This window comes from Ochotona curzoniae, unplaced genomic scaffold (genome assembly GCF_017591425.1).
Source record: "Ochotona curzoniae isolate NIBS_2020 unplaced genomic scaffold, NIBS_Ocur_1.0 scaffold_3208, whole genome shotgun sequence".
In the NCBI taxonomy this organism is placed as follows: Eukaryota; Metazoa; Chordata; class Mammalia; order Lagomorpha; family Ochotonidae; genus Ochotona; species Ochotona curzoniae.
The window spans coordinates 46,629,097-46,651,310 of NW_024467106.1; the positions used below are offsets into that span (position 1 = coordinate 46,629,097).

The window sequence follows — 22,214 nt, forward strand, 5'->3', positions numbered from 1 at the left end:
TCACCTTTCTGTTCTGATTTTGCAAATTAAATTGTATATGTATCTGATTTTTTAAACTCTTCTATTCAAATTAACATGTTGATTGTTTAAATTGCGTATTTCTAATAACTGCTTATTTTAAAGTTTTTGAAATGTTCCTTTCTGATTATTTTTCATATCAACCTAAAATGTTCTACTCTGATTCCTGAAAAGTTAATGATAATCTAATTTGCATTTTGTTAAGATCGCTTTGAATTCTTGATTAACTGAGTACGAATTGCCCTTTTGCTGGTGGTTCATTTTCTGAGCTAGCTTCTTAACTGCTTCCAACTTCTCAATTCTCTGATCTGTTTGTTCAGCCTTCTTGCACCTGACTCATCTGCCTCCAACATCCTCTTCATTAGCTCATATGCCCAAGTTTTTTGAATCCAGACCTTTTCTTTGTCTTCATCTTTCTCCCACTGGCAATCTGTTGTGTCCTCCTCTCACCGCTCCACTAACTGAAACTCTTGATAAATCCACTTGTCCATCCAGTTCTGACTCTCCAGGGAAACCCTGCCTGGCTGTTTTGAGAACTACTTTTCTCCTTTCCGTGAAATCTTTGCTCTGCATCACTAGTTAACACCAAATTACACATGATTCTTGTTACAAGACACATATTCAACCTGAGTGGCTTAGATAAGTAAACATTGAACTATATCATACTAACTCCCAAAACTCTGTGATTGAAAAAAGGTTGTATTACTTTTAACTTGCTTGTGCCTTTCAGTTTTATTGTGTCTGCATCATGTATCTCAGTTCACTAATTTGATGTGTCGCTAACATGTATGGCCGGTGAGTGGTGTGCCAGGTGCTGAAATAGGTGTCAGATATTTGGATCAAATGAATTTTAGCCAAACAGCAGCAAAAAATAGCCCCCAATCATAGTGTTCCCAGATATAAGCTTTTAATTTTTGTTGGTATTACATGTCCATCTGTAGTTAGCTTTGACTCTGCCCCAAGTCTTTATTACAACACTCATTTTATTTTAGGTTATAGAAGTTTTTCTTTTTTTTTCTGGGAAATGCTGATATCATGAAATGGGGAAAGAATAAGGGTGAAACTAACTGAAAATTTAAACCTTCTGCTCAGAACTGGCCCATGCCAAGTCTATATGTACTTTATTGGCAAAAAAAAAAAAAAGAAAGAGAAAAAGAAAAAGAAAAAAAAACCCAAAAAACAAATGACACATGATTAAGCTTAGTATCAGTGAAACTAGGAACTAATGTTCTTGGGGGTACTCTGTGGAGAAAGACATAGTTTTAGTAAGATTTCTATCTTTATTTGAAAAGGAGAGAAGGAGGGAAAGAGAAAAAGTGAAAGCAGGAGAGAGAGGGAGAGGGAGGAGAGAGAAAATACATCTTATATCCTCTGGTACACAACCCAAACATCTGAAATAACCAGGGCTGGCCAAGCCATAGCCAACAGTCAGGAACTTTATCCTGGAATCCCACATAGGTAGCAATAGCCCAAGTATTTAGGCTATCATCTGTTGCCTTTGCAGGCTCATTAGCAGGAACCTGAATGGAAATTGAGTATCTGAGGCTCAAAAACCAGCATTCCAATATGGGATGGCATTGTAGCAGGTAGCAGCTTAATATGTTGTGCCACGATACCATTTCCTTGTACAGAGTACTGTAACAACTATGCACCATACATCAACAATAAATTGTTGGCTACAGCACATGTGTCACTAATTTTTCAGAGCTAAAAGCTGAAAGAAAATGAGCACATTAACCAAATATTATTACAATCTTGAAAAATGCTGCAGTCGAAGAAGAGAGGGTATTAAGAAAACACAAAGCAGTGGCAACACTGATAGGCCTTGGAGGATGTTGCATTAAGTGAAATAAGCCAGACACGGAAGACAAATACTGCATGTTCTCACTCATCTGTAGAAACTAAAAAATTTATTTCACAGGCATAGAAGAGTGGTTTCCAGAGGCTAGGAAGAATGAAGAGGGAGTGGATAGAGAGAGGTTGGTTAACAACTAAAAAATTATGGTCGGACAGGAGGAATATGTTCTAGTGTTCTATAGCCTAATCCATTAACTGACTGTAGTTAATAATAATGTATAACATATTTCAAAATAGCTATAGGACAGGATGTTCTCAATTCAAGAAAAAGATAAGTATTTTGAGGTGATGGTTTTGCTAATTACCCCCAAGTTGTTCTTCATGGGTTTGTATGAATTATCAAAATGTCACATTGTATACCACACAAATATGCAATTATTCTACATTAATTAAAACCCATAAGAGCCTGCATTGTGGCATTGCATATAAATCTGCCTTCTATTATGCTCCAGCATCACCTATGAGTGCTGATTTATATCCCAACTGTTCTACTTCTGATCCAGCTCCCTTCCTGAGCAAAGCAGCACAGCAAGACCCAAGAGCTTGGACCCTTGCCACCTATTTGGGAGACCCAGGTGGAGCTCCTGGCTTCGGACTAGCCCAGCCATGATCATAGCAGTCATATGGGGAGTGAACCAGCTGAAGAAAACTTAGTCTTTCTTGCTCTTTCTCTCAGCAATGATAGCTTTCAAATAAATACATAAATCTTAAAAAACTGAAGTCATAATAGCATAATATGGTTAGGCCAACATAGTGTCGATGACTTAAAAGACTCCTTTTCTGTCACCTCCAAAAGACACTGAATGCAAATTAGCTAGGCAAGAGAGTTACTTTCTGCTCAAACACTTTGAGTACCCTGATGTCATTCAAATTCTTGAGTACACTAAAATGAACAAACTGAAGAAGTAGCATGCTTTTATTTTGTAGCTTGTCTGCATCTAAATCCAATGAGATATTCTTATAAAAGATTTATCCTGTAATTACTAATATGTTTGTTTGTTTGTTTGTTTTTGCTGTGAGTCAGAATTAACTTTACAATTGCCTTACTGTGTTGAAACTTTCTTTGATTTTGAGGAGTCCTTAAAAAAAAAACAATTTTTGGATTAGCATATATCTTTCTACAAATGGCAACAGAGTAGCCTTGAAAGTTATACTACCTACATATTTACATAATCTGTGTGATATGCTGTTATTTTCTTTGGCTTAAACATCTAGTGCTATTCTCTAAAGAAGTGCACAGTAATAATGTGCTTGATCATGTCTAATAGGAAGGTGCTCTTTCCCTAACATATAATTATTAGAGAATTTCTACTTTCATCAGGCTAAGTTACTCTCCATTACTTACTGGGAATAAATGAGTAAATCAATAACGATGCTGGGTTCTCAGTCTTGCTTTTTTAATGGATGCTTCAAAAGCAAGCTTTTGTCGTTCTGTCTCCATACCATATGTCTCTGTTGACATTAAAGTGCTTAGTTCCAAATGAGTTGGCTTCATTCAAGCATCTTAATTCAAGAGTGGATGATTAGATCTTAAGCTAAAAACCTATTAGGATGTAAGCACTTGTATTTTTGAAAGGTATTAAGAAAACATCTTGGTGTGGTTGTAGATAAATCCTCCCCATCCAGTAGCGGGTTGGCAAAAATTTCATTTGATCTTCAAACATTACAGACTAGCTTCATGTCAAAGTTAAGTGCAGAATCAGAAATCAGTCAAGGGTTTGTTATTCAATACACACACTGGAGAATGTCATTATTATCCTTTGCTGGAAGCAGCTTCAGAGATCTGTCTCTGAACAAGGATAGAAAGAGAGGACTAAGTATCTTTTACATGCAAAAACAATGCACTGACAAGATTCTAAGAGTAGACACTCATCTTAATAGGACTTTGAAAGTGAAGGTTGCCCTGTTGCAACTTAATGCACCAATGAGGTGACTTAGCAGGTGCCAAACTCCAAAACAGCCAGTGTGAGTAGAGAAGAATAAACCACATAGCAAACGCTTCCCAACCATTGAGAAAGCAGAGAAAGCACATATGGATCTAAATAAAACTCAGTATTAGGTTTGTTTCTGCTTTTATTTAACCACATGTGTGGCCCACATTAATAGGATTCTCCCCCTTCTCCTCCCTGCTTCCAGTTAATTTGCTTTATTCCCTGTGTAATCCTGTCATCAGTAGGGCACAGTGTAGTCACACAGGGAATGTGAAAATAATTTGATAACCATCTGCCTGATGTTTAAGCACATACTTGTCTAGCTTGTAGGCTGCTACCAAGTTGGGACTCCTCCCTAGGAATAGACATGTCTATGACGGAACAGGGCAGAACACAAAGTGCCAGGATCCAGATTTCCAAGTAGATGATATGTAGGGCTCCTCATTGTACCACTCCTGAAGACAAGATTTATTTCACATTACCTAACTTCAGCAGAAGCACCTGCCATTTCCTTCCTTATACCTTTCTTACCTTTCCCCCTTTTTCCTTCTTTATCTCTCTTCTTCCTTTTTCTTTCTTCTTTTTTTAGTGTAAAAAATATGCATACAACCAATAAAAAATGGGATTTCATTAAAACTGCAGAAGTTTAGCAGCTAATACTTCTAACCAGCTTATCTCTCGTTGTTTTACCTCCTAATTTGTATCACTGTTGACTGTTCCTTTATTATACGCTTGAAACATGGATGCCAAAAAAAATAAATGCTTTAGAACAGGGATGTAAATTGATGCCAGTAAAAAATCGTCATAGTTGTATGGACGTGAACAAGGAAGTAACTTGCATATTGACAATGCTTCTCAACTACAGCCCTCCCCTCTCCTATGGTGCCTAGAGTTCAATAAAGATACTATCTGGTGGAGACATGCAAATGGAAACAGGACCATATGTTCAAAAAATGAAATAAATAAGGTTATACTTGAAAGAATTTGGGCTTCATGAAAGTAAAAATGTTCATGAAAATTCAAATTCAAGCAGATGGAATTGAGACATGGCAGGAGCTGGGATGCTGCCTCTCACTGGAAACATCACACTTAGGATGACCTCTTAAATTCTAAATGTTTTTACATATATATATGTATATATATATAAATGTATATATATATGTATGTATGTATATTGAAAATGTAAAATCCATAATTGTAGTTGAAAAATATCACAAAGCAACTTCTTTAAAACCTCAATGATCTGGCCACATGCTTGGTGTTCCATTAGGAGTTGATTCATGAATTGGGTCACACCTTGACGTTTTACCCTTGCTGGCCAGAGCAGCTCTGGATTCAGGCTTTACCCAAGCAATGTAGTATCGATGAGCAACTTCAGATTTGAAAATCAGAAACACCTGAACTGAAATCCCTGTTCTAAATACACTTGTTTGACCCATAACCAAGTTCCAATCTTCTTTGAATGCTTTTACCTCATGTATTAAGAACATGATTAGCAATACCAAACAAGAGTGGAATCATCCAGCTCCCTGCTTGTGACCTGGGAAAGCAGTCAAGGATGCCCCAAAGCCGTGGGACCCTGCACCCACATGGGAGACCCAGAAGAAGTTACTGGCTCATGGTTTTAGATTGGCTCAGTTTTGACTGTTGCAGCTACTTGGGGAGTGAATCAGTGGGTGGAAGATCTTCCTCTCTGTCTCTCTTCCTCTCTGTACATATGACTTTCCAATAAAAGTTTTAAAACTAAATAAATAAATAAATAAGGCATTTGAACATTTCCCAGTTGAAATGGATGAGTATTTCTGAACCATCAGTGAATAAGCACCTTATGGCCAGTTAATTATCAAAGGAAAGGGCATCATCTACTTGAAATGAGTTTTAGTATAGCATTTAAGCATGGGGCCAAGTTGGGAAATTTATGATGCGGGATGGGGATGGGGTGCCTGGCTTAAGGTGGGTCTTATGTATTGTGAGGGAGGGCACTTGATTATACCATAAAAGACTGGCCGACACAAGATAGGGAAGGGTTTTAGAGTGAGAGTAAATCATTGTTTTAAATTCTGTCATCCTATTCTGTCAGCTATGCCTTCAGACCAGAGTTGGTCTCCCCAAGAAACTGTTGCATTGAGCTGGACAATAAGATGCTGGAGTCTGTGCGTGGCACGTGCTTGCAATGAAAGAAATAAGACTGGACTTGAAATATAATACTGCTATAAATTGGATCAATCCACCATGGGGGGAGAGTAGGGGGAGGGGATGGGGGAACATCAGAGCCTATGAAACGATGTTATAAAATGAAATGCAATAAAAGAAATAAATTCTGTCATCCTAAGAAGTGAGGAATGTTGAAAGGGAGCATTCTTCAGACAAATAGTAATATTATCTGCAACTTAAGTTCCCTGGACGTGAGTTTCCTATGCAGTTTGAATAGTGAGTTGGTGTTAATATAATCAGGAAGCTTAGTGGATATAGATGTTGCTTATTTTCATTTCTATGAGTATAGGAGAAGGATAATAAAACATATTTTGATTTTTTTAACTTTTATTTTTTAGCCGCAATGTACAAGGGATGATGATAAAAATGCATTTCAACAAATCAACTTCCTTTATGATTATACTTTCAGTTCATGCCTTTTCTTGCTTTTTACTCTTTTACTTGAATATTTCTAGTGGTCTTCAAAATATTACTTTATGCCACGGTCCTCAAACTTCCTGTGCATTGAAACCACTTGGGGAGATATTTTAAGTCCTAAAGCCTATGTGCTATCTCAGTCCAATTACATCAGACTATCTCAAGGCAGGGGTAGGGGGCATCAACAAGTCTAAGCTCTCTAAGGTGCATCTGGGATTGAAAGCCATTGTCTGGAAGCATAACTGGAGAACTACCTCCTCAGCTGGGGAATCACAAGACTTTGGTTAAATCTTGATGTTACTTACTTTAGTGATAAAAAGTTGGGTGGGGGAGGGCACTTCTAATGCCATTAACTTTAAGTATGAATATAAATGATGATACATGTTCATACACAAACAGCTTACCCTTTAAGGTTCAAATTTTATCTTGGATGTTCTCAGAAAAGTCAGGTTTCATAGTGATTATCCATCAGTGAGTACCTATTCCACCAATTTCCTTTACCTCACTGGCTCATCCTCTTCATTCCACTCTGGCAATTGGCCCATCTAGGAACAATTCTGTTTCTCTGCTCTTCATTTGAGTCCCTCCATCTGAGCACTCACTGCCTAGATAAAATGTCACAGGCATGACAGGAGGTTGGGAGCATGAACAAACATTTCTGAAACAAAAAGACCTTAGTTTAGACTATTATATGCCAAATATCCATGATGTGAAAGCCACCACTCCTCCCCGCCTTAGTGCTCCTGTTCTGTTCTTCCTTTGTCCCTCACCCAAGAGGAAATGAAATTCCTTATGCAGAACAGTCCACTTGTTTCCAGCCCAGTCTTAACCCATCTTTGAAATTCCCTGAGCATAACTAAAGACTTATTAATGCCCTATTAAAGCACCTCTGTCAAATGACACTGTATCTGTTTCTAATACAACATTTTAAGGAAAAGAAAGCATTGGAGAAGTTATTACCACTTTCATGTCTGCTATGACAATCCCTTCCTAATTATCTAGAGTATATAATAAGATCTATTTAAATGTTAAATAAAAACATATTTGTTTGAAAATAGTTTTATTTTTAGTTTAGCCAGCAGTTTTGTAAACCATGAGATATGTTAAGATGCAAAAACTAAATAGGTGACAAAAAAACCTTCCAGGTAGAATGATTATAGATGAAGACAGCAATCTACAGTATGACACCAATTATGTGTGCAGTGAACTCAATCTGCAAGAATTTATCTCCATTTATTGATATTCACCTTTGTGTGATCAGTATTTTTAAGCATTATAAGGTTGGCAAAGTACGAGGATTTTTCTCAGTCTAAATTATGATAACAAATATGGTCAAATTACGAATTATTTGCTTTTGAAATTCTTGGGCTAATTTTCTTTCTCACTTTGCTGATCAGAAGGCCAGATAAGTCAAGGTTAAAGAATGAGTGGAGCACTACTGGTGGGACCGAAGACTAGAGCAGTCGCTATAGAAGTCAGTTTAGAGAAAACTCAGGCAACTGAAAATTCATCTACCATATGACCCAGCAATCCCACTCCTAGGAATATATCCAAAAGAACTGATATATACACATGAGAAAACAACCCTCATTCTAGGGTTTATTGCAGCACAGTCAGCAATTGCAAAAATGTGAAAACAACCTAGATGTTCATTGAAGAATTGGATTGAAAAACTGTGTTTCATCTACCCTATGGAATATGACTCAGCTATTAAAAAGAAGGCCCACTCAGAGATCATTGTGCTCAGTGAAATAAGCCAATCCCAAAAGTACAAATATTATATGTTCACTCTAATATAGGACAACCTCCACCAATAATACTAAACAAAAAGTTATGAAGGTAAATATGCATATACTTGTAATTTCACAAATGAAAGAGGTAATGCAGACCATAGTATCAAGAATCAAGAAAATTGATGGAATGCATCTCTACTCCTGATTGAAAGTAGGATCCCAATGAAAGATCTAAATATACATAGACAACAAAATACTAGACTCTCTACCAAAGCTTATACCAACAGTGCTATGACCCAGGTAAAGAGCAGAATGCTAGTGTCAAGATTACACTGATGAACCATTTTACTATAAAACACAGGGGTCAATGGGGAGGAAGAAAGCAGGAGGGTGGCAGGGAAGAAGCTCTGTAGCTGCAAACTAGTAAAACAGAAAATAATAATAGCAATAATAAAAAGAATGATTGGAGATCTTCCATGGTCAGGTTGGGTACCTGCATCAACCTCCTTTCTTTGCACATTTTAAAATATTATCTAATTTACATAAAAGGTATCATCTCAAATTTGTTGATGAACTCTCAAAACCAAAGAATTTCCAGCCCAGGTATGGAAAACATTTCTTTAACCAGATTGATCTCCTGTATTCTTCATTTCGTATTCATCGTTTCCAAAGTACAGGGAACAGAAAGCAAATCCCAGAATCCAATAGCATGGAGGCCCACAATCCTATACCCCTTAGAGTAAATATGGTTAAAGATAGTACTGCTAGTTCTATTTCTCCCTGCCCTCAACCAAAGACTGCTAAGAAAATAGTGTTTTAAATATTGATGCTGAATGAATATGAAACCAGAGAAACTACTCCTGAGTGAATGTAACTATAACTCATGTCATATTTGCAAAGTGAATTCACACTGCATGAGGAACTTGAAAAATCTAAGCCACGTATTTAATTACAATTGACCCATAGGCTCCTTGTTAGACCAGGTACTTGGTACAAACACGTATGGAAAATCTCTGTAGAACAGCCCCTAAGGAATATTCATGAGGACAACTCTAAGAATATTGAGCTTATTTAAATAAAAATTAACCAAGAGTATAAGAAAATAAAGTACCACAAGTGAACATTAAGCACAAAAGACACCAATTCATAAGGATTTATGCTACAGAAGTTTCAGACACAGGCTATGGAAACACACTGTGTATAGAAACTATGTGTAAATACATTGCCAATTTAGAAAAGTAGAAGAAACTATAAATGTTCTACTTCCAATCCAGCTCCCTCCTTATGGCCTGGAAAAGCAATGGAGCATAGGCCAAGTTCTTGGAACCCTGCACCCACATGAAAGACCTGGAAGAAGCTCCTGGTTCTCAGCTTTGGATCAGCTTAGCTCTGGCCATTGTGAGAAGTGAACCATTGGATGCAAGATCTGTCTCTATTTCTCTCTACATAAAATCTGCCTTTCAAATAAAAATATATCATTTTTAAAAACATGATCAAACATATCTTCAAAGAACTAGGTTGAACTTAAGGAAATGAAATACAAAATTCTTAATATAAAAGTCTCTTATGAAAATAAATTCTTGTTAACTTACAACAACATTGCTGGTTCTGTGCACATTTAAAAAAATAGGTCTTTCTCTGTCAATTGGCAATTGGATAAAATGTCATGTTCAAAAATTTTGGAGGAAGATTCAGTGAGATTATTAAAACTGTTGATAATTATCGGAGCTAATGCACCCATGAGATATATATTATCCTTAATGCATCCTGAAGAACTATACATGAAAGGCTGGTTTATTTTAGAGAGAGGTCAGTCCAGATACTTTTACTGTGCTCACTAAATTATTTTTATAAAGTATGTGCTAAAAATGAACTATTTTAAGCATGTTCAAGTTATACTGTATTAAGACATACATATAAATTTTCATAGTTTGATACAAATTATAAATAGACATTATATAGAGAAATGTGAAATGGATGGATTTGATAGTAGTTTAAATCAATGAAATGTGTGGGAGAATTAAGGAGTTAAGCGGAAATCTGCGCAGCATAGCAAAACAATAACGAAGATAAGCAAAGACGAAGAGTCGCAGGGTTTCCCTGAGAAAGTTTAATGTAAGATTGACCATAGTCCTAGAAGAATAGAAGAGGAAGAATGAAGCAGAGATGGCGTTGAAGAGATAATGACTTAGAATTTCCCATAACTGATAAAATATACCAACTCACAAACTTTAAAATGCTAACTAGTCACTATACTGTAATTTAGAAATAATAAATAATCCATGCCTAGAAACATACAATGAAGCTAAAAACAAGAAGGAAACACACACACACACACACACACACACACACACACACACGGTCAAAAATGCAAATACTAATTGGAACGAATCAGGCATCATGACCTACTCTACAGAGGAGCCATGGTCTGAGAGTGCCTTTTGCAGCACTAAAAACTCCTGATTTAAACTTTACTTCCAACACCCAATTTTCATTGACAGAATCTTGAGTGGTCAGCTCTTTTTTCTCCACATAGTGGAGCCCTGGTGACCCTGTGCCAGCTTGCACTGCCTACCTCTCTCCCATTAGTTACTCTGGGAAAGACAGAGACAGAAGAGTCTGGAAAGAATCTGTTAGTAGAAGAATCAAGGGATGGTGAGATTGAAGGTCTCTTTTCCCGGAGTTGGCTGAGTCACAGTATGACTCTGTATATGCAATTTCTGGAGGATTTCAAACAAGTAACATGTTTATCATAAATATAATTCATATGGTTGTTAATAAAGTAGCAGATCATGATTTATTGTGGGATGAGCTGTGTCCCAATGAAAGGATATGCTAGTGTCCAGTTCTTCTGAATGTGATCTTTTGTGGACTTGGGGTGTTTATAGAGCAATCAGGTCAAAACACTATCATCAGTGGTTAGACATTTGGTTGCAAGGTCGAGGCTAGGAAGCCTCCATCACATGTCACATGTTGGAGTGCCTGGGTTTGAGTCCCAGCTCCACTTCTAATTTCAGCTTTCTGATAGTCCAGACCCTGGGAGGCAGCAAGTTACAGCTCCACTTGCTGAGACTAAGTTACCCACAAGGGAGACATGGATTGAGTTCCTGGTTCCTGCTTTTTGCCTGGGTCAGCCTGGGCCATTTTGCACTTAGAGAGTGAATTGGCATACGTAAGCAAGTGAAAGTGTTCACCGCTTCCTTCTCTCTCAGATTAAAAAAGTGACCATTTGGGTCTATCCTACTATATCTGGTGTCCTACAAACAGAAGAACTCCCTGTGCAGACAAGGTCAAGGTTGATGTGCCGCTAAGCCAAGGAATACCAAAGACTACCAGCACAGCGCCATCTAGGGGAAAGGCAGGGCACAGATTCTCCATGATAGCCCTTAGGAGCCAGCTTTGCTGAGCTTCCAGCTGACCTCAATCACAGTTGAAACAAGTCATTTCCATGGTTCAAGCCATTTTGGTCCTTTGTTACAGCAGCCCTGGATGTTTTACTAGATGTATATTTTGCTTATTTGCATTTGATCCTCACCATGATTCCCTGGGGAAGGCATTTTCAATAATGCCTTTAGCAGGGTAGGAAACTAAAGCTCCCAACAGATCCAGGTTCCTATGTGATAAGCCAGAGGGCACAGCAATTTGCTCAGAGAGAACAGCAGGAAATTTCACACATGGGACCCAGTACACATAAACAGTGTTGTCGTTTAGTGATGGTTATTCTGGTAAATTCTGGAGATGGCCCTCTGAATTGGAATTCCAGCTCTGGCAGCTCTGGCTGGGTGATGTTAGTGAATTCTTTAGCCAAATCTGTACATGGAATCAGGAATAAAGTTATAATATTTAAGATTGTCGTTAGGGCTAAAACAAAAGCCAATTCCTAGGAAATGTTTAGCACAGTAATAAATAGTAGGTGCTTAAAAGTAATTATTCATGGGAAATTGCAGAGGTATGGCAAAGGCCTTCAGCAATGGTAGGGGTGATGTAATCACAGCTGCCTGTCCTGAATGCACTATACGGAAGGTCTGTACTAAATGCATCGTGTATGTCTAATGGCCTCTCCATGTCTAGTGCTGGGGACGTATGGCAATTACTGCTGCTTCTAAAAGCAAACACGGTGGCTGGATGCTTCTCCGGGACCCATTCAGTCATCACTGGGGGAGATCCATCTAAGTGCCCTAAGAGACTCTCTGTGGTAGCAATCGTGGGGTAGGTCACCTTGTAAGATGTCAGGAGAAATGAGGTGATATGCTACTGGGAACTAATCAAAAGTAGGGATGTAAAGCGTGGGTTTTGATATTGATAGATCCCACATGCTTTGATCCCATGTGCTCTGAACTTTAAAATCTGCATAAGGTTTCACTATTAGCAAGTTCACCATAAAGGGACTTTTCTACACAAATAACAAGTAAAGAAACATTACCCCCTTTTTGAATTTTTAAAACGCAATTAAAATTGGTGCAGACCCACTGAGCTCTGCCAAATTCTGCTTTAAATAACAGTTTGGAGAATCACAAACTTCAATTACTTTTGGCAATGCGTTGGTTTTCCATGAGGCGCTATAGTTTATTAAATGTTGTAGCTATTTAAGCTTGCTAATGAATAGTTTATCCTACATTCAATTATACTGGTTTTCCCTCCTTTTTTAGAAAAAGATTTGTTTATTTTTATTATAAAGTCAGATATACAGACAGGAGGAGAAACAGAGAGAGGAAGATCTTCCGTCCGATGATTCACTCCCCAAGTGAGCCCAATGGCCGGTGCTGTGCCGATCTGAAGCCAGGATCCAGGAACTTCCTCCAGGTCTCCCACACGGGTGCAGGGTCCCAAAGCATTGGGCCATCCTCGACTGCTTTACCAGGCCATGAGCAGGGAGCTAGATGGGAAGTGGAGCTGCCAGGATTAGAACGGGCGTCCATATGGGATCCAGTGTTTTCAGGGTGAGGACTTTAGCTGCTAGGCCACGCTGCCAGGCCCTTTCCCTCCTTTTTTGTCTGTCCTGCTGTCTCTCTCAACCTACTAAAAAGTTTACTTATCATTAATTTAAAAACTGTCAGGGATCCAGGTTTTTCATTCAAAGTATCTTTATGGTTTTAGGGTTACCTGGGATCAATATTTGACTGCATGTTATAAACTTAATATGTATCTTCCATATCAGTAGTGACTATCATACAATGATAGTAGTAAGAATAATTATTGTTGAATGCCCTACCAATACCTTTGGAAACATTCAGAATATTTAATTTTTTCTCTTAATTTCCTTTTGTAACAAGCAAAAAGTGTATTTATTATTCTTTTAAAGTCAATGAGGCAAAGGAGGTTAAATGGATGTTCTCAAATGATAAATTTCAACCTGGAAAAAGCAGGTTGAAACAGTAAAACAATAGCAGGCAATGTGGTGTTCATTCTGTGGTCACTCCGCTGTGCTGCTCAACATCCTGGTTTCTCTGTCCTTCTCAAGCATCAGAAAAATGGAGAAAGGGCAGATTGTGGTTTAGCAGATTAAGCCATTGCATTGGAGCATTACATCCCATATGCCTGGTTCAAAATCCTAGCTGCTGCACTTCTGATCCATATTCTTACTGATGCCCCTGGGAAACAGCAGATGAAGGCTCGATTACTCGGGTCCCTGTTGTCCACTGGGAAATCCAGAGGGAGGTCAAGGTTCCTGGCTTTGGCCTGGCCCAGCTCTGCCTTTTGTACCATTTGGAAGTGATCAGAGGATACAAGATCTCTCCAGCTCTCTCCTACTCAGTCACTCTGACTTTCAAATAAGTAAATGAATAAATAAAAATATTTTAAGAAAAAGAAAGATTGGCAGTCAAGTCATACTAATAGCATTTTCAGGTATTTCCAGATCACTGAGTTCTAGTTTGTTGGATTACTGCTTGCTGATCTGTGATGTGCCTGTGCACTCCATGATGCCTCTTCAATCAGGATTCTGTCCCCATTCATTTTTTACATCCGTAGAGTAGGTCGAAACTGGGCATGCATCTTCTACAATTTAATTTCTCTGTATAACTGTGAAATGTAGTTCAGAAAATGCAAAACTAGAATAATTAATAACAAAACCCCAGCCATAAGACAGGCCAATTTAAGAGTTCTTAAATATTTGCAGGTTCTTTTGCAGTTCTAGATGAAAAGAGGCCACATTTCCACATTTTTTGGTCATACCCAGGTGAATTTAACATCTTATCTCATTCACTTCTGATATATAAGAAGTACCAAAGTTGAGTTTGGGGACACAGAAAGATGTGTAAGGCACAGACCAGCCCTCCCAAAGCCCTGTGCTTGTGGACTGCCTCCAGCCCTCTCCCACCTAGAAACAGGACAGCTCAGTCACCTTAAGGGCACTCTCGTCAGTATTAAAAGGAAGAAAATCAAAACAGAGTAAACCCAAAGGGTGAGCCAAGCACCTTGACCATTCAGTACAGAAGTGCTTTAAGGGGGACCTCCTGCCATGAAACCCAGGGCCCAAAGCTATTTTCCTCCTCTGTGCAGTACTCCTGTCTAACATGACTCAGATATTGACTCTTTTAGGGCCAGAGGGGCAGCCTGTGAGTCTGAAACTGAGGCCAACTGCTTTACTTTGGGAGCCTTTTTGAGTCTCAAGCTGTGTTCATTCTTAACATGTGTCCCAGTCATGTGCTGATCTGTGGGCTTGGAACCACCTGTCCAGATCCAACTGGCCCCATGGTCCTGACCACTAGCTATCCTAAACAGAGCGCAGCTGGTCAGCCTGAAGTCAGTCTAGCTCCTGGCATGCTCCTGTCCAGGTTAGAGTCTCAGAGCAGCTCACTGCGGAACTAGTTTCACCAAAATATAGCTTATATTTATGAAGCACATACTATGAACCAGGCATTATTTTAATATGGTGTATTTATTTAGTCTTCACAAGAGCCCTATCATGTCAATACAGGTGTGATTATTATCCTCTTTGAGTGAATGAAGCCTCAATACAGAAAATCAAGCCATTTGTCCAAGACTTTCAGCCCCCAACCCCCTTGAGAATCCATACTCCTTTCTTAAAGAAGCTCCAATGTGATGATTTAGAAACTTCCAGACCATAGATCCAGAATGCTCACTATTCTGCTTCCTGCCAAAACTTGGCTGTCTGAAAGCCTCAGGGTCTTACTGTGACTGAAGAGGGACCATAGTGGCATTCTTTGGTGATCCCTTGCTCCAATGCCATGTCCCTCTTCCTCGGGATATACCACTGCCACCTTATTTCCTTCCCTCAGAACCTTAAATCTCAGCTGCCATAGGCCTTTCCTGGGGCTCCTTGAAATTGCATTTCATCATTAGCAGATCAGCCCCCCTCATAAGGTTTCCAAATAGTGGCATGGCCCACCAGATCATAAAGGTTAGCTTTGCGTATTCCAGAGGGCTGTGTCAGATGAGGGATTCTATTAGAAAGCTTTGCATCTGGAGTTTTCTAATGGTGCCTTCAGGCAAAAAAAATTAAAACAGCAACCAACAGCCCCTCCCCACCCCCACTCCTACCATTGCAGCTTTCCCCACAGCAAGATTTCTGACTTGGTTAAATAGAATTCATTAATAAGCAAGGGGGAAAATCACTCCAGGCAGTTTACTCTTGAAAATGTAAACTGCTAAAACATTTTGTGGTTGTAAGCATTCTGAAAATAATGCCTTTTTTCTCTAGTGTTTCCTAGTTTCTCAGAACCATAGATTTGCTGATGCACACAGGAAGCGTGCAGGAGAAAGTCAATTTTAAGACAATTTAGCATTCGACATTTTTTATGATGGTTAACATATTTGGGAGTTTCAAATCTGGAGCTACCATTTACTTAGGAGTTCTCTGATTTTAGCTTCCTTATTTTTACTCTTACATTTCATTTCCAGGAGGGGCACGCATGGTGTATGAGCAATCCTCAGTCCCTTTCCATGTACTTGATTTGTCTTGCTTTTCTTTCTCTTCCTCCTAACCTCCAACTTTCCCTTCCCCCCTTCCCATCTCTCTCTCTCTCTCTCTCATGCACGCGTGTGGACACACACACACACACACACACACACACACACACACACACACACTGCTCACTGGGAGGGGGTGGTGTCCTAGAAAGAACCTGAGAAAGCAGACAGGACCCTGGGAGGAGGGGACCGTGGAGCCTTCTTTGCAGGGGGGTTCCCAACCTGTCTTTGTCTGAAAACTGGGCACAGGGCCAGCCTCAACCCAGCGGATTGCTGCTCTTGGCCTCCAGCCCACTGATGGATCTGACTGTCATTTCCCTACCCCCCAATGATGCAGGAGGCAAACTGAGAAGAGAGACAACGAGGAGGAGAAAACAGAGCTTGGTCTGGGAAAAGAGGTGGGAGTGGCGACACTGGGGCGAGGATGCAGCTGGGGAGGCTGGGGCCCAGCTAGTCCCTGCTGTTCTGTTAGAATCCATTAGGAGCAGCAGGGTAAGCGTCTGCTCCATCAGAGGAGTGTATTGGAGTCAGGGAATGCCGAGAGGTGGGGAGACTGGCTCTGTCACATCTAAAAGGGAGGCACTGATGAAAATCCATCTTGTCAGGTCCACCATCATCTTTGGGAATGAACTCCATCATTAAATGTCCTCACAAACATGAAAATTATTCTTTATTCCCAACTTAGTCACACCCAGCAACCCCCGTATTGTGTGTGGAGTGCATTGCAAGTTAGGGGAAGACCCTGGCAACCTTTGGAAGTCTGTACAGAATCAGCTGTGGACTAAGAACAGCTCAGGAGCAGTGGTCGTGAGAATTGTGAGAGTCTCCTGCTCTGATATTTTGCCTCTAGAATTGCTATCCTCTGCCATTGTTTGTGAATGTCATGTGTGGCATGTCAGAGGAGTGAAGAATCTGGGAGCTCTCCTGGTTTAGTTCAATTTCCCATACCTTTCCAATGAGGAAGCAGAGCCTCTGAAAGGTCAACAGACTAGTCCAGCATCACACAGGGATAAGAGTTGAAGAAAGGATTGTGATAAAGACAGAGCAGGTCTTTCTATAGCAGACAGATAGAGATGTTTAGATAACTACATTTCTTTCTTTGTATCTTACCTCTTTGGAACAATTAAGCATTTTGTTTCTCAGCTATATTCTAATTGATTTTGTCCTTAGATATTTGTACTCAAACTGAAAGTCAGTATGTCATTTACTAAGAAAAAGACATTGCCATGTAGTGAAAGAAAATTGAAATCATTCCCAAGTGGATCATACTATAAGAATTTGGCCAAATATGACTCTAAAATATCTTTCTAAGCTCCTCTCATGGGCCAATACTTTGTTTCACATTTTTTCTAATAGGACATGGTGATTTGGAGAGGAACACCTAGAGATGCCACAAAATAAAAGTTGTATTCATTATAGTTAATATGAACATGAGATAAACTAAGAAATAGAAAATATTATAATATAAACTCTTCTCAGCTAAGCAGGTTAATGGTAGAAATGAAAGAAATAATGCCGCTCCATAAGGAGACATTTAGCTAAAGTCATAAAGGTATGGCAATAAAACAAGCATGTGTGCTGGAAGCCCATGGATCTGAGTGAATGGTAAGAACCAGGCTCAACTACACGTTGCAAAATGGTAAAGTATGGGTGCAACAGTCATCAGCAGTTTCCAAATAACACGTAGCTGGAACTTGACCACTGAGGAAGGACAAATTGTTCAGTTGATCTAAAGAGTGTTTAATTGGTGCAGCCCTCTTTCTAGTTTCAAAGCAATGAATTCATGAAAGTTTTCTCTTAGCCTGGAACCCTCAATAAGGAGACATAGAACAGTGACCTGAATGAAAATTGAGGGAAAACAAGATTTCCTCATGCTAAGCCAATAGTATCTGGCATTTTTATGCAGTGTAACGTAGGGTGATAGAGCCACCTGTGAAGGGGCACATAATGAGTGTGCCATTTGTTATGCACCTTCTTTGCCAATAGAGAGTGGGACTGGGGCTCAGAACTCAAGCTGATTGGCTAGAGATTGCTTTCATACATTATTTTATAATAACTTCTGCATAAATTTATGGAATGTGCACCAGTGTGTTTTAAGTGTGTGGAATGCTGTAAGAATCTCTTTGAAAATGTGATATAGCTAACATTTCTCTGGTGCTTACTATTCAAGAGACCTGTTTGAAGTTATTGACATTTAGCTGCCTATTTCAGCCACATAGCAGTCTTACAGGAGGTGGAAGTGTCGGAGGATGAAGTCTCTAAGTGACAAGCCCACATCTCATCTCAGAATGCCTGGTTCAAGTTCTGATTCTGCCTCCTCACTTCTGATGCAACTTCCTGCTAATACTCCACTCTGTGAGGAAGTGGGTGACAGATCAGCTACTGAGGTCCTTGGCCACCCATGTGGGGGACATGAACTGAGTTCCAGCCTCCTGGCTTCAGCCTGGCCCAACTCTAGTTGTTGAGAACATTGGAGAATGAATCAAAATGGGTAAAGGATCTCTCTCTCTGTCTTCCAAATAAATTAATACAAAAAAATCACAACTCTATGAAGCAGATGCTATTATTATATTCGCTCAACAGATGAGAAAACTGAGACGAAATAAGGAGCTGAAGTGCCTCAGTCACTGACATAGCCAAATCCAGAATTCAGCACCAGGCAGTCTGGCTCTATAATTTATATGCTGTGAGTTGATATTTTTGAAATATTCTGTCTCTTGTCATTCAGTTGGTATGTGCCCATAGCAAAAATTATAAAGGCAGCACATCAAGGATTGTGCTTTGGAAAGTAAGCATTTTTTCCTTTGCCAGCCAGAGAATTAGCTTTGCACTGTTGCCTCGCAGCAATGTTTAGCCACATTCATCCACCTGTTCAGGACAGTGTTTTGTCTAGCTTCCTGCAAAAGAATGTGGAGGGTGGGGACTGACAGCAAGGATCTTCTATGTGACCTTGGAGGAAAATGTGTTTGGGGGAGCTTTAAGGTTCATAGAAGAGGCTGTAAATGATTACGGAGGCGTGGGAGAGAAATCATTTATATCTGAAACTTTTACCCTCGGAGAGAGATATCCTTCTTCCAGAAGGCCTGCTGGCACTCAACACATGGGTCGGGTTCTCACCACCCATGTGGACACAGCGTCCACTAGTCCCAGTTGCTCCCAGATGGTCTCTGTTTAGAGGGCTGAAAGGAACACTTTGGTAATAACCCATTGATTAGAAATAGGGTTTCTTTGGATGTTCTAAGACTTTCAGCTCCTGGAATATATTATGCAGTTTACTTTAATTTTTACAGCAAAAAGAACTTGTAGTAAATTTCTACTTGAAATGTGCATAGCATGGAATGCTCAAGGTGTTGTTTTGATTTGCTATATGGTGAGTTGTTAATGTTATCCAGGAGCTTTGCTTTTGGAGATGATTTTTGCTTCAAGATCCAAATATTCCAAAGGAGAAAGAACAGCTTCGGTGATTTTCTCTTGTCAGGATATACCCACTTGGACTTCCACTAGGAAGAGAAACAAACCAGGCTTGTAGATTCTCCTGAGTCCTCAGTGTGTGTGTGTGTGTGTGTGTGCGCGCGCACACACACACACACACTACCTAAGCACATGGAAATAAGATTGAAGTAGAAAAACACATAAGAGGCTCAGATTCATGTGTCATTCAGTGTAATAAAACTGGTGGTGGTGGCTTGAATGGAAAATCTAAATCATATTATTAGTTAATAGTAGGACATTTGGATCAACAGACTAGTTTCTTTTAACCTTGTTTACTGTGATTACTGGTGCCCTGAACACTGAATCCAGTGATTCCTTTTCTATCACCACTTTCCTGGTCATCCAAGAGGACAATGCTAGTTTCATGTTCAGGTGCTCTATTATTGTTCTCATAAATAATTAAAGTAACTGGAAAGTGGCTCCTCTTACTCCATATTAAGAAAATGTACATATTTAGGCAATAGATGGCAGTGTTTCCACAACTTTTAATATTGTAATGGCTCTTAAAGAAAGGTCAGTGCTCAGCTCTCCTGTAGCTTGCCGTGATCGTATAGTGGTTAGTACTCTGCGTTGTGGCCGCAGCAACCTCGGTTCGAATCCGAGTCACGGCAGGAGGAGGGAGGATTTTTGGAAGGCCACAATGCTGGCTGCATGCTGTATTCAGCCAGACAACATTTTGCAACCAGACATAGAATAATGAAAGTCCGCGCAACAGAAAGCACCATCAATATGGTAAACGTTAGAGTGCTGACATATGCAGAGTAGTTTTATTAATGCACTAATCCTGTTGCGAGTGTGTTGTGTGTGGGTTTTTTTATTTGCATTGACGGATAATATGATAAAACGAGAGTGTAGTGGGCATGTAATTAATATTAATTACAACTACTTAAGCTCTGCTTTGAGCAGACTCGTCAAGTCTGCTTGCTTTTGAGCCTTGCCAGGGCTATACAGTAATAACAACCCTGAATTATTTGGAAAGATGTCAGCAGTAGATGTGGAAATCCTGTTTAACCAGGCATGAATTGTTGTTAGGAGGGTTTTTTTCAGGATGACAGAGAGAAAATGAACTGTCCCTTATCAGTAATTGCAGGAAACATTTTGTTTCTATGATATGAACTGGCTGTAATTTAACTTTCCTGCATCATTGGATAATATAAGAAGCCAGTTGTTGCTGTAAACGAAAATCTCTGAAGTGGGCATTTGGGTCTGATAAAGGGCATAGTATAAGAAGACAATGAGGCCCAAGCAATAAATTATGTCCATATATGGTAAAACTTTTTAAATGACATTTTCTGAAAGACTGGGGTTTGTGTTCTAAGTGGCTAAATGTTGAATTAATGTGAGCAAAACAGCTTTAATGGGTCTTTCTCTAGGACTTAAAAATATGAACAATGTAACCTGAAAATGTCAACTATCAGTGTGTTACCATGAGGGTTTTTCCTGCTGTAAAGGTACAGCCCACCAGGTTTTAAATAAGGGGTCACTAGAAGGTATTTTTATCCCTCTAAGTCCATCTCATGAATGACTTAGCAAAAAATCTTGTTCATTACATAATACTAGAAAATATTTTTCAAATAAAAATATATAGATTAGGCACAGAATCTGTCAAGTTCTTTCAGACTCATTGAGCTCTCAAAAATAGTCTGGAAAAACTGCAGTAAATATCACTTCTTCTTTTCCAAAAGAAGAAAATGAACAGTCCCTATGACTCAAAAAGATAGGCATCCATATATTATGAAATGAAATGTGTTGTTTCTTCCAAGATCCGCTTTTAAGAGCATTTTCCACTCTGAAGTCTCTTTTTGCCAAGGCTAACTCTGCAACTCTCACCCCTTCCCCATGTCCGCTACAGATTCTGTCTCCCCCTCTGCAAGGGGCCAGGACTATATCGGGCTGCAAATCCTCAAGGCTTTCTCCAAGAACTGGTGCTAACAACACTTTAGACACAGCTGGATTGCAATTATTTTTTTAGTTCAAAACAGAATCAGATCATCTATGATGATATTTTTAAAGAGAATGAAAATGTAGTGCATTACGCATTTAAGCAAGCAGATTGTGACCATCAGAATTTGATGATTGTAAGTGACAGAAGCAAAATGTGTGGATTTGAAGAGAGACATATACCCAGTTACAGCTGTGGGCTGGCTTCAGGAACTGTTACAACCAAGTAATAAAGGATGAGCACTTGTCTCCATTTCATCCCTTATTTGTTTCTCAATTTTGTCCTTTTCCTCTCAAACTGACTTCCACCTGGCAAGAAACATGGTAGCATTTCCCTGGCTGTTCCAGACTTTCTATATATGTATCTGTGTCTCTCTGTGTCTATCAGAAAAGCCAGATGGGAAGCCTGACCTTTGTTAGTATCTGTCTATCTGAACTGATTTGAGGGATCACAAGCAACCCTGATGGTTGGTGTAGGAGAAACCTAGGAGCCAAGGCTAGAACTAGATAAGGACCATTAAGCATGGTTTTACAGCACTTTGCATTTTAACAATTGAAGAATAGAAAAGTTTTAGGCAGGTGAGCAAGGAAATCCCCAACAACCCAGTGAGTGAGGAAGAATTAAACTCTACATCCTGCCTACTAAAGTACAGGAGAAACAAATAGGGAGCCTGACCAG

The 22,214-nt window shown here is 39.4% G+C and overlaps 1 protein-coding gene and 1 non-coding gene across 5 annotated transcripts in view; both read left to right on the forward strand.

Moving 5' to 3' along the window:
• NFIB (nuclear factor I B) overlaps window positions 1–22,214 on the forward strand; it is a 449,892-nt gene that overhangs the window by 71,802 nt on the left and 355,876 nt on the right. The window lies entirely within an intron of this gene.
• On the forward strand, window positions 20,134–20,205 carry TRNAH-GUG. The gene has a single exon. It is a non-coding gene; the product is annotated as a tRNA-His (tRNA).